Source organism: Homalodisca vitripennis, chromosome 2 (genome assembly GCF_021130785.1).
Source record: "Homalodisca vitripennis isolate AUS2020 chromosome 2, UT_GWSS_2.1, whole genome shotgun sequence".
NCBI lineage: Eukaryota > Metazoa > Arthropoda > Insecta > Hemiptera > Cicadellidae > Homalodisca > Homalodisca vitripennis.
The window spans coordinates 192,845,806-192,859,047 of record NC_060208.1 but is presented as its reverse complement, the minus strand read 5'-3'; the positions used below and the strand labels follow the sequence as shown (position 1 = coordinate 192,859,047).

The following is a 13,242-nucleotide window of genomic DNA, read 5'->3' as shown; positions in this document are numbered from 1 at the left end:
CGACTTAATGGAGTAGCGTACTTAAATTTTTTTAAGAACAAACCTGCCTACCCTCTTGGAAGATATTCCTGTTCAAAACAGAATAAATGCATGGTTTATGCACGACGGAGCACCTCCCACATTTTTCTAATGATGTGAAAAACTATTTAAATGATACATACGGTAGACAATGGGATTGGTCGAAATGGAACCAGTAAAATGGCCACCACGTTCTCCTGACCTCACGCCAGCAGACTTTTTATTATGGGTATGGATGAAGTCAATTGTTTATTCAAAACGGAATTAAAACCATAGAGGAGTTACGTAATCGCATTACAGAGGCGGCAGAAACTTATCAAGAATGCTCCAAACGTTATGAAACGCGCTAGAAAAGGGTGGATTCGTCGTGCGAAAACGTGCATTGCTAACAACGGAGGACACTTTGAGCAACTATTATAGGTGATTATTACAGTTTTATAAAGGTAAATACATTTTATGTTAATTTTCAGTCTAGAATAAATGATCAGGTGTTACTCACAACCTAAAAAATTAGTTAATATTTTATGCAGATAAGAATATGCATTTTTGTGCGTCTGTTTTATTTTTAAATAAAGCTAAATTTCAATACCTATTATTAATTTTTTTCCTAAGTAATTCACATGAATCTTTTCAGAATTAAAATGTTCTACAAATCTGTATAAGAAAAAAATGACCTTATTAACATTTATGGAAGTAATCTTACGTTAAACACAAAAATGTGTTATTTCTTTGCACCAATTCTTCTGTTTTACGTAAGATATCTCTGAAAGTATTGAATTTACAGCTCTGGGACGAATTTTAATAAATTTGTCAGATATAAAAACATAAAAAACAATCGTATTTGTATCTTTGTAACTACCTTTAACCATTTTTATACGGCCTGACTTCACCAAGGGTTCTGAAATCCGGGCGAAATCTTTCGCTAGGCGTAACTCGCTAACGAAGCGTTTCCGGGCATATGGTTATATGAACTTTTTTACTTGTTTTTTAGCTATAGAATAAGCTCCCGAGAGATTGCCGTTTAGTTTTGAATCACCCTGTATATTTATATTTTATTTAATTGTCGCTTCTATCAGGGTCAAGACCAAACTGAAGCTGTATCTTTAAATTTATGACATGTGAATCATCAAGCAGCTGAAATCACCATGCATTTTCCAAATTTTAGTATATTTAGAGCCACACAATTTTATTGGGGATATAGTTCTAAATTAAGTTGTTAGATGACAAATTGGTGGTTTTAAATGTTTCCTAATAAATGTATTTCAAGGTTTTATGTGGTCCGTTAAATATTTAAATACTACTTTCATAAACTGTATTATCTCCTTTTCCAAGGGAAAATTCACCCTGTGGTAATAAAACGTAGTTTTTCTAGTCTAAGCTTGCACCACACAGCTTGTTAAACATGATCCCAAAAATTAAAAAATGCATATTTAAATATTAAAAACAACTTTTACTTAGTTATGCGGCAAATTGTATAGTATGCAGTGCTAAATGAGAGATTTCAAGCTTCAAAAACTATAAAACACTTAAGATCAAATACATAATAGTTTGGCTAAGATTTACACCTAAAATTACAGAAGAGTACAGCCAAACTTATTACTTCCACATATTTAGAAGGAAAAAGGGAATCTTTTGATTGAACATCGATATTAAATATTAAGTCTTAATGACACATAATGGAGAGGAACTAAAAATTAATTATCGTGACCGGTTTAGGCAGTGGCCAAACCTTATTTTTGTCAACCATTAAGGGTGACAACTGCCTAGACTTTTAATGAGTGAAATAATAAACGGTCTAATTTTTTTATACATGTTATATGTGTTTTTTTCGTTGAAGAATAACATCCTGCATTTAACAAAAGTGTTATTTCAAATGAAATGTTTATATAGATACGCAAGTTCAAAATCTTATTTATGGTCGGATTAGTACCTGATGGTAATAAGATCTAATTTATGCCTAGTTGCATAATGTAAATTAAAAGTATTATTAGTATACAATCTAAAATATACTTAACAAAGAGGCACAAGTTACACATAAATAAACATTTGTATTATAGAAATATTGAAAAACCTTCATCTAAGCTTCTATTTGATTACTATAGAAGTCAACCGACAACTAACGTATCCTCAGTTCCCAAGACGGCGCGACATTCAAATTTAGTAGTTCCATTAAAAACAGTTACAGTGTGTTGAAATGGTGAGATACGGCTTAGCATTATTGGCAATTATCCAAGATAAAGCGATCGTCTGGGATTGAGCAATCAGTGACTCCGCTGTAAATTAGATTCTGTGCCGTAATGAGGGCTTTACTCTGATACTGTCTAGCCGATTAACACAATCTCTCACTAACTCTCCCAGTGTCATCTCGCTCTCTACTGTAAGTTACATGTTGAGTTGCAACAATTCTTCACTTATGTTATTGCTAGTTTATGAATAAATTAAGGGAAGCTGCAACAGACTGATAATATTTTATATCAATGTCATGTTATTTTTTATTATGTACTAAATGTTAGTTTTAATGTTTAGTCCTATAATTATCGCTGTTTCATGTACACTAGTTAATTACTAGTAATTTAATCAGCATAATATAACTTTTTATTACAAGTGATCTTGCTTTGGAACAGAGCGAAGACTTTAGAAAATGTGAGTTTTATTATAAATTTATTTACAACGCTATTTCTCTTTGAAATGGTGTAGCCCTTATTACCAATACACCAATATTCATAAACGCTCAGTAAAATCCCCTGGAATTACATACATCATCATCGAAATTTATGTTACTCGTATTAAAATGAAGCTTTATGAACACCTGCAAGGCAATAAGTAACTTTTAGAGATATGATGTGAACAGACAAAACAGACAGAAACAAATACAATATTTCAATATTACAATATATCTCTTTGGGTGACAGCCTTTACTAACACTCAGCCTTAAACTTAACTGAATACTTTCATTTACCTTTGTCTTAAATTAGTTAAAAAAAAAAATTTTGTTTTGTTTTGTTTTACCAAATTAATTTATCAAAGATACTATTTCATTAACTGTATTTTTTATCTTGACATGTAAGATTTTACACATAGATTATTTCTGCAATTATCAAGTTTGCAGTTGACCTTTTAGTGAGGTACTCATCAGTGACTGTCAGTCACTGGATAAGCTCACCTGAATTAATTTTGGCATAATAATGCCCTGAACTATTAAAACTAACAAGGAACTGCTGAATATTATGAACTAAAACCTACTCTTTTGGATATATTGTAAATTTTAATATTTACCTTAGAATATTCGTTATTTTAAATCCCAGGAGTAATTAAACTCGGAGAACAACTATAGTTAGTTATAATTTTTCCGTTTCTGACATAAAAATTCTACTTTACCATAAACTGAATTCACTTATTCCCTTACTTTTGTACTTTACTTTATTATTAAAAACTTTGTGCCTTTCTTGGTTAAAGTTCACAAAGTGGAAAACTAACCACTCTCGTTTCGGAAAGACTGTGAATCGCGCAGTTAGGAAGTCACTCGGAAACCAAGAATAAACGTGAATGTTTATTGCCTTTCTTCTGTGTGTAATGTGCCCTTATACAGTCTCGCTTTCCATTGAATATAGGAATAGTTCCAGTCCATACCGTCATGAGTGGTATAAATATGGTTATTTACATATGGTTTTTCATAGCAATGTATCAGTGACACATTACTTCAAAAGTTATATTATTGTTAAGTATTAGGTTAGTACATAAACTCCACTCAGGTGTTATATTATTAACAACAAGTGAGTATATAAGAGACGAGTTGTGGTCTATCAGATCGCTTTAGTCTTATATATTATAGTAGTAGAGTTTAGTCTCCTAAACTGGTTGTTATTGGAACTAACCAGCAAATCTTCTACTAGGTACTGTGTACCACAGTGACATCTGAAATCTGATATCTATACTTGGCGGAAAAGACGAAATGACGCCAAAACAGCTCCACTAAGCGGAATATCTACTCCTTTCTTCGATGCAAGTTTTCCAAAAGGAGCCGAAGTTATATATCCAGTAAAGATCGAGTAGTACAGCTAACATTTTGAGGAGGCTAAACTCTACTACAAAATTGTTATAGTTTTCGTAATAACATAATAGAAATATTTAGTATTCAGGGACCCTGATATGTATATTACTGTGTTTTTGAGATAGCTGATCTTAATCCAGAAAACTGGTCAAGCTGTGTTTTTTTTTAATGAGGTAGCAGATAATATGGCATATGCTTTTCGTAAGTTTACTAAAATAGAATAAAATTTCGTGTATATTCATATAAAAAAGAAAAAAAAATATAAAAAGAGTAAGAATAATTAGAGTAACAAACTTTCTCTCTTTTCTCTCCATGAGTAGCATTGATTTCAGCATAAGTTATCTATCTGTTTCTTATGGAATGAATACCGAATGAAAGATGATATTGCAATTTTATCCTTAACTGGCATTATCAAAGCCAAAAAAAGTAATCATAGTGATTTAAATATTTCGCAGACTGGGTAAAATGTGATCCATAAAGAGGCATTAGGTGTACTTTTTGGAAGCTTGCCACCTCTCATTGACTAAGGGGGTTGAAGGAGCTGAAACAAATAAATAATAAAAGTAATAAGAAGCCCTCTTAGTACATGTTACAAGTCAAGTTGTAGTTTTCATTACTTTTATTAAGTAAATTGTTAAATTTACAATTCTAATCGCATACTCTAGCCTTTGAAAAAATAAAAAAACCTGCTTTATTAGGCATTTTTTAAACTAACTTCGTTAAATTCTTCGAAACCATTATAGGCATATAAAATAATAGATTTTAAGAATTAAATTTACAACTACACTACAATATATCACATTCGTCATTATGATACATGCCCAATTTTTATTATAAATAATGTAGGCTGATTTATTTTGTGTGGAATAGCGAATGAAAGGTCTCAAAAAGTTTATAAAGAATATTATTAAATTTATATTACAATATAAAGGCAAACAGATGAGTTACGTATTTGTTTTATCCATTCATACTGTATTTGCGAGCATTCTGCTTTAGGTAAATTTTATATAAAAGAGGTAAAAGGATAATATTTAAAATAAAAACACCTAGTTGTCAGAAAATCACATATCTCAAACTATTTGACAGACGAATATCGGGTATTTTTTAATTTTAAACTACGTTTAAGCCTGAGAAAAATATGTTTAGTATTTTTTTATGTATTATACGATAGCATCTTTAACTTGATCTAAATGTTATACTGTATATCTGTTTTTATATGTATAACAAAAAATACAGCACCCTATAAGTGCAAATTGAAATTTGTAAGTAATAATAAGCAGTTAAAAACTAAGAAAAATATTGAAAACGGTTAAAATTTCTTTAAATTTATAAATAACTTACCAATATAAAAAATTTTTGTTCATTTCTATTTAGGCTTCTTGTTGTGTTTATAAAGTTTGAAAGCATTTCTGGAAACCTATTATACCGATAAATACTTAAAATTAGCATTATTAAAATGTATAAAGTGTGTCAGGATACTTGATGACTACTATAAGTTGAAATATTTCTTTAATTACTCAGCAACATAAAAAAGTAGATTAACCTTATTTACCATTTATGACAGATGAACAGTATAAGATATATGATTTAGGGTACAAGATTTAGTTTAGCCACATTCGAATATATTAAATACGGTACATTCCTTTACACCAACAAGGTTTTTATAAATTGGTAAGTTTGAAAATATTTACCTACAAAAAACTACGGGCATTAAGGTTTAATACCGGAAAACCGTTGACAAAGATGTATAAAACATAGTGAAGAAGTCATCCTGTAATTAATTAACTAAAGAGGTATTAGTAAAATATAAATAATGTCATATATTTGTCTGTTATTTTATAAGATATAATTTGGACAAAAACATTATAGTGCAGTAAAACAACAGGATCGCCAGCATTTGAGTCTCATGTGTATTTTATAATGCTTTGTTTCAATATTATAAAGCAAACATTGGATCCATTGTTTTATTTCTATATACCGTTCCAACTATGGTACAACAAAACAGAGAGAGGAGACATGACACTGTGTGCTCACAAATACACTGTCACTCCTGTCATCCCGTACGTTGACATAGTCACCTCAACCTTTATTAATGGACATAACTTCCCTTACTTTACGTGTATTTGTTTACAGACTTTATGACAGATCCCTATATTTCACCGATTTAAGTTCTTTATTTATGTGCCTATTATTACACTGATATAAATCAGGAAGTTTTATTTTGTTAACTTCATATATTATAATTTTTGTTTCAGAAAACTGTGATGTCAAAGTTATGTGGAAGCGAAAACCTGCGGTTTAACATCCTTAGGATTTCATAGGCAAGGATTTCACTGGAAGACGGCGAAGTAATAAATTTCATAGTTGTGCAAGGATGAAACTATTAACGAAAATTTTATGGTATATTTTAGTTTTACTCATAACTATGAGTATGTAATTGATTTCGTTTTAGTATAGAATGTAACACGTTTGCGTGAATTTATTTCAGTAAATATTATTTACATCCATGTCAAAATACCTATTGAATTTCACTTACAATTTTATATGAAGGGAAAACACACAAATCAAATTAGGTCTATAACGCATAACAAAAACTTGTTGGTGAGAAATTATTATAATACTATGAAAATGCAGATGCATAAAGAGCATTGCTGTTAATATCAACAATAGACGAAAATATATTAAAGTATGTAATTGGCTAATGATATTCGCTAATATTGTTTGATTAATTCAAAACAGTAACCGACCCTATCCAAGGCATAGCTCCTGTGTAACTAACTTGAATCTGGTTTGATTTTTGTTGAATGTTTCATAATTGCTAAATATGCTTGTTATCCATTAATAACGATTGTATATACATACACACATGTTCCAGGGCCAATGTGTATTCATGTGAGTCCATGCCACATATGCCAATGAGCAGATAATTCCAATAATAAAGAAGTTCGGTTGGCGATTTTTTCTTTGTCAGAATGTTCTCGTAAACTAAAAGTTACATTTATAATTGTATAAACCAGTCTATGTATTAAACCTTCGTCCCCAATATATAGCACCAATATTCCTAGTCGAGCTATCGAATTATTATGAGACCTAGCCTGATTTGTTGTATTTCACACAGACTTGTCAGAAGTTAAAACAAAACTGCACTCTCACTGTCCTGATGAAGATATTATAGTTTAAATTAAAGGTTATTAATGTTGCGAATTCTATTAAAATACAACACATTAATTAAACTTACCTGTACTCACCTATCTCTAATTTAGCATAATTACTTCTACAACGAAAGTTATTTTGTTACAAAATTATAGGTTTTAAATAAGATTGAACGGCACAGGACAGATTTTCTTCGGTTAAAGAAAGAACGTGACAAAATAATACGGTAGATTTGAGGCTGGAAGAAGACAATGGGTTCATTCGTTAGGCCCGAGGCTGAGGGCCGGGACCGGCGTTATCAATTGAAGGAGATCCCCGCGGCTCAGATGGACATCGCCCCTGGACAATTGATAGCCGGATTTAGGAATTGACCACATCCATAGCTCGACTCGCTCCGCACCATCAGATATGCTCTATTGGCATATTGCTTATTGCTGGGGTCATTTATGATCCTCCCCGTGCAGATAAGGATATTGGCCCATTATTTGTTATTATTCTCCCTTATCCTATGCTGTAAAGTGGACAATCTCGAAGATTCGAATTACACGCCACAAACCACGTGTCATCAATCACCCGCTCCCGGGTCACCCTTGCTTGCCATGGTTTTGCAACGCTACTGGATGTGTTTCCTTTGTCCATGCAGACTATTGTTATTCACATGTAAATTCAGGCCATACAGTCCTCCAAAAGGAAATTTCTGTTTTAGTTCTCGTTTTTCAGCAAACAGATTCTCTATTTACATTACATAAATATTTAGGATAGTAATTCTCAGTAATAAGTTGCCGTTTCAGTAATTTTGAAATGCAACTTGTAGTTTTGCGTAAATACGAAGGTATATTTGTCGTTTACTAATATCCATAAATAACATCAATATTAATTATCTAAGTGTTGGATAAATCCTTAAATCCAGACAAAGTCAAAATATTTTTTTAAATTTATTTAGTGTACATTGTAAATTGGTTTACCATCGAGTGGAATTCCTTTACCAACCTAAGTTATTCTCTACTGTTGCTGTCTTCTGTTAAAATATATAAAATACACCATCTTGTATACTGGATTTTTCACTTGGTAACTCTGTGGTTAGAGGCCATGTCTGCCTGTGAGTCATCTTAAACGACCTAAACATTCAACCATTTAGTACATGGAAGTAGTGCTACGGTTTTAACTTCTAAAAAATTTAATATTTACGTTGGGTAAAACTTAATGTTGTTTTACGGGGTTTTGAGGATAGGTTAAATGCGAATATCATTTAGACTGCTGGAAGATCTAATATATTCCTGATATTGAAGGAATTAGAGGTTTGATAATTAAATGCGGAACTGTATCTTATTCATAAATGAAGGAATAAAATGAAAATAAAAAGAGAAAATGACTGGATTTTTTTCTTTAATATTTATAGCCAGCATCACTCATAGTGTTAATCCAAGGTATAAGTGAAGAGTTCACTGACTCATAATCCATGCTAGGTCTTAAAATGGTCAGATAAAACTTCTATTATATCATTTTATTGTAGATTCAGATGTTGACGTTTTGAGATAGCTGATCTTAATCCCAAAAAATGGCCAAGCTGCAACAGTCATATTTGGATATGATAGCCTAGGGGAGGTTAAATGTATCTATCCATACTAAATCACCTCCTAAGTTACATTTATAAAATAAACTATTATAACAAAAATACTGTCCAGATAGATATATTTCTGTTGGGGCTTGTAGTTAATATATCCTAAAAGGGTAGGATTGGCTTAAGGGTTGGAACTCATCGATGTATACGAAAATGGAATATTGAAAATTAATATTGGTACTTACCAGGAAAAGTAAATCACGTGGTTATTTCACATTTTATTTTGTCCTTTAATACATTACTAAACTTTTAATTGATATTATAGTGCGCAAGGATATAGGGTATAATTTAAAAAAATCTGTCGACATAACATTTGCTACCGAAAGAAGGGGCCTTTTCTTGTGATAATTTAGATCTAGTTCTTGAACAAAAGAGTTGTTAGACTGGAAAAAGAAATATTAAATCACTTTACTTTTTTGTTTTTCACACAGACACAGCCACGTACGCACTCGCACCTTAAATGTTGTGACTCATTTTACAATCGAAACCAAATATAATTAGAGTGTTCTAGGAAATAAATTATTCTATAAGCTTTATCGGTACCATTTTAATTCCATAGAAGTGTTATATATCATAACAGGTGTCATATTTTATAATGATAATAGTTTATAAAATTCAAACTTTATTTATTCGTTTCTTAGTAATATGCTGCACGAGTTGGATATGCTTGTGATAATCTTTCTTGGTAAAATATTATATCAAATAGAATAGAATAGAATAGAATATATCTTTATTGAACATATTCTTAGAGAATAGAACAAAGGTCAGTGTTTTATGTCACAATCAGTGTATGAGTCAGTGTATGTAAATTACAAAGCGCTTGTCCTCCACTGAAGGTACTCCTGGACACTGTAGTATGGATGCCTCCAGCAGCCAGCTTCTTAAGGAGGCCTTGAAGTTCTTCTCTGGAAGCTTTCTTAGGTATCAGGTAGATTGTTAAAGAACATGGCTCCTTTATACGATGGTTTTTTCTCGAACAGAGTCAGATGATGAGGGTCAAGGAGGAAGTTGTTTCTATGTCTGGTGTTGTAGGGGTGGATGTCGCCAGTTCTTGCGTGCCCTGTTTTTGTGGCAAATAAGATCGTCTCTAGGATATAGAGTCCTATGATCGTCAGTATTCCTAGATGTCTGAAAGCTGCTCGGCATGAGTCCATTGGTCCTAATCCACTTAGAGTCCTGACAGCCCTTTTTTTGTATAACGAGCACCCTTTTAAGATTTCCAATTGTCGTACCTCCCCAGGCTATCAGTCCATATCTGAGATGACATTCAAATAGGGAAAGGTATGCTGTCAAAGCTACTTGAGGGCTACTGATTTGTTTTATTCTTCTCACTGGCATACAGGCTACTATTAAGTTTGTGGCAGAGTTGATTGATGTGAGGTTCCCATGAGAGGTTTTTTGATCAACATTTAGACCAAGGTACTTTCCTGATTTAATTGTAGTTATTTCTGGGAGCCCGTCATATTGGTTTGGGTTAGGTGTAAAGACTAGCTGTTGGGTCTTTGAGTCCATTTAAGACTAAATCATTGAGGTGGCAGTATTGCTTAGCCACATTGTATGCAACAAAAGAGTCTATATCTAGCTGAGATTTGTTCTTATTTGCTAAAATCAAAGCTGTGTCGTCAGCATACATTACAATTTCACAGTGGTTTTGGAGATAATTTGGGAAGTCATTTGTTAGGAGAATGTACAAGACGGGTCCAAGCACGGAGCCTTGAGGTACTCCTCTGCTTACTGGTATTGGCTTGGATTTTACTTTCGTCACAGTGTTTTTCTCCAAGTAAGTAAGTTCTACTACTTATTTTCTGTTGCTCAAGTAGCTCTTAAACCAGTCAAGTTCCTTGTCAATGACTCCAAGAGAGTGTAACTTTTTCAGTATGAGTTCATGGTCAAGGCAGTCAAACGCTTTACTAAAATCCAAAAATATGCTTGTTGCAATTTTTTCCTTTTTTCCAGATTGTCGATGATTTCTTCAATTAGTTGAGCTATTCCTGTTGAAGTTGATCTGTCTTTTATAAAACCGTGTTGTCTAGGGGTGAGAAGATCGTGCTGCTTGAGGTGGCTCAGTAGTCTATTTAGTATTACTCGCTCCAGTATTTTAGAAAAAGTAGAGATTAGGGAAATTGCCTGTAGCTGGTGCTTCATTTGTTGCTCCACATTTGAATTTTCGGATAGATTTTTGCGAATTTTAGTTCATTTGGAAATATTCCTTGTGAAAGTGATTTTATTAATGATGTGAGTCAGTGGGGTGATTATTTCGTGTTTGCACTGTTTGATCAATTTTGATGAGATCTCATCCTCCCCTGCTGATGTTTTTGCTTTTTACAGAGTCAATGATTTTTCCAATTTCTTGTTTGTTGGTTTCAAAGAAGGCTAGGTTTGGTGTTTGAAGTGTTTGGTTGTTATTGTTTGGTGCTATTACAGGTGTCGATGTTCCGTTTCTGAGGAGTGTTTTCGGTCAGCGACTGTAGCAAAGAAGTAATTTAAATGATTGGCAATATTTATTGGAGAGTCAACGATTTTCTTCCTCTATTTTTAGGCATTCTAGTGGATTTTTTGAAGATTTTTCTTTTCTTTCATTATTTATTTACATTCCACACAGCTTTTGATTTGTTTGTCCGACTGTTCTATGAATGAAGAGTTGCACTGTTTACGAAGAGTTTTGAGTTTTATATCATAACATTTTTTCCTTCGAGCTGTTTCTTTTTTGTCATCAGGGTGGCCAGTAATGATTTGTTTATTCAGTGCTTCTAAGTATGATAATTTTAGGGCCTGACTTTCATTGTCCCATATATTTTTGTAGGGGTTTTCTTTTCTTCTTTACTATCTTGAGTGGACATGCCATGTTCAATGCAGTTTGAAAAATTCCACTAAATGCTTTATAAGCAGTTTCCACATTCTCGGTGAGAGTGACTTTAGTCCAGTCTTGGGATTCCAGATTGTGCTTCAATTCTTGCACTGTTCTTGCATTAAACTGTCTTCTTTTTGTTTGGGTCAGTGGCTGTTTTCGTAGAATCTGTGAGAATCGTACATAGTTGGGCCGTGTGGTCTGAGAGGCCTGTCTGTGTTATTTTTGGTAGCTATTTCCGTTTCTTTTATGTTCGTGAATATAAAATCTATAGAGGTCTAGGCTATGATTTGTTTATTCTGGGTTTGCGGGTAGATGAAGTCTGCTCAAGCCATGGCTAAGGAGCATTTCATCCAGGTTTCTTCTGTCATTGCTTTCAATAAGATTGTCTACATTCACGTCCCCCATCACCAGTACCATGTCATTAATGGCTACAATTTAATATCATCATTTAATATATCATGTATATATATTTTGAAAATACACAACTTTACAATATTACACTGGTTTTAAAAGAAATATCCTTTATATTGTAACGTATATGATACTAGGTCTTAGTCTAGAATGATATAAACTACTAGTATAATTGTAGATGAGCCTTATCTAACTAGACCAAGAATTGTACTAGTTGTGTCAAGAAAACTAGTTGGACGCTACTTCCACTTTGCCCATTAACTTAAGAAAACTCTACTTCCCATTGTTTGATACAAGTTTGGTCTTTTACAATTGTACTTAGTTTCCCAAAATTACAGATTACTAATAAAGGAATTGCGTGTTCTTTGTTACATATTCATTTCAAAACGATATTAAAAGCTTTTATTCCAGTTTTCTACATAGATCGACATATTTTTTTTATCTTATAAAGCCAGAATAGTGTAAAATAAGCATAAAAAAACTCATTATTAAAGTAAAACTGAAGTAATCTAAAAGAACTGTCTAGCTGTAAATGTGTTCCTATCATAAATAAAGAAACTGACTAGTGTAATTATAACTCTGCAAATACATGTAGTGGAAACCTCCTTATTTATTTTGAACATGATCTTCATAAATATCTAAAATTAAATCTTCATTCTCAGAGAAATACATTGTAAGGTGTATTGTATTTAGTAACAAGTAATAGGTTTCCCATTCTTTTGAATTTTTACTTTGTTTAGAGCTTACTGTGAGCGTACTTTCATGTATCACACTTGGCAGCCATTTGACCAATTTTAAATCTAAGCACACACCTCTCTCCTCTTCTGTTTATTTTAAGATCTTCCTCGCGATCTGTAAATTTAAAATATAACCGTAAAATAAATGAAAATAACAATCAATATCAATACTGATTAACAAAAAAATTAAAATATACTACTTATTAAACCACTGTAGTGATAAAGAAAATGACAGACTTAATTGATTGCAAACAAACGGGATAACATCATATGGGATTTAACATGTGATATATTAGCACAAGTATCCTAACATGTGATATATTAGCACAAGTATCCTAATTAACCCAAAAAATTACAGCAAATATATTGGTAACGGAATTTATAAATGTATTATTTAAAT

General features: G+C 32.3%; 1 long non-coding RNA gene across 1 annotated transcript; it reads left to right on the top strand.

The window, feature by feature from the left end:
* Positions 1-1,608: 1,608 nt before the first annotated feature.
* On the top strand, positions 1,609-8,588 carry LOC124355231. The gene is made up of 2 exons (XR_006921748.1): positions 1,609-2,395; positions 6,325-8,588. It is a non-coding gene; the product is annotated as an uncharacterized LOC124355231 (long non-coding RNA).
* Positions 8,589-13,242: the final 4,654 nt, after the last annotated feature.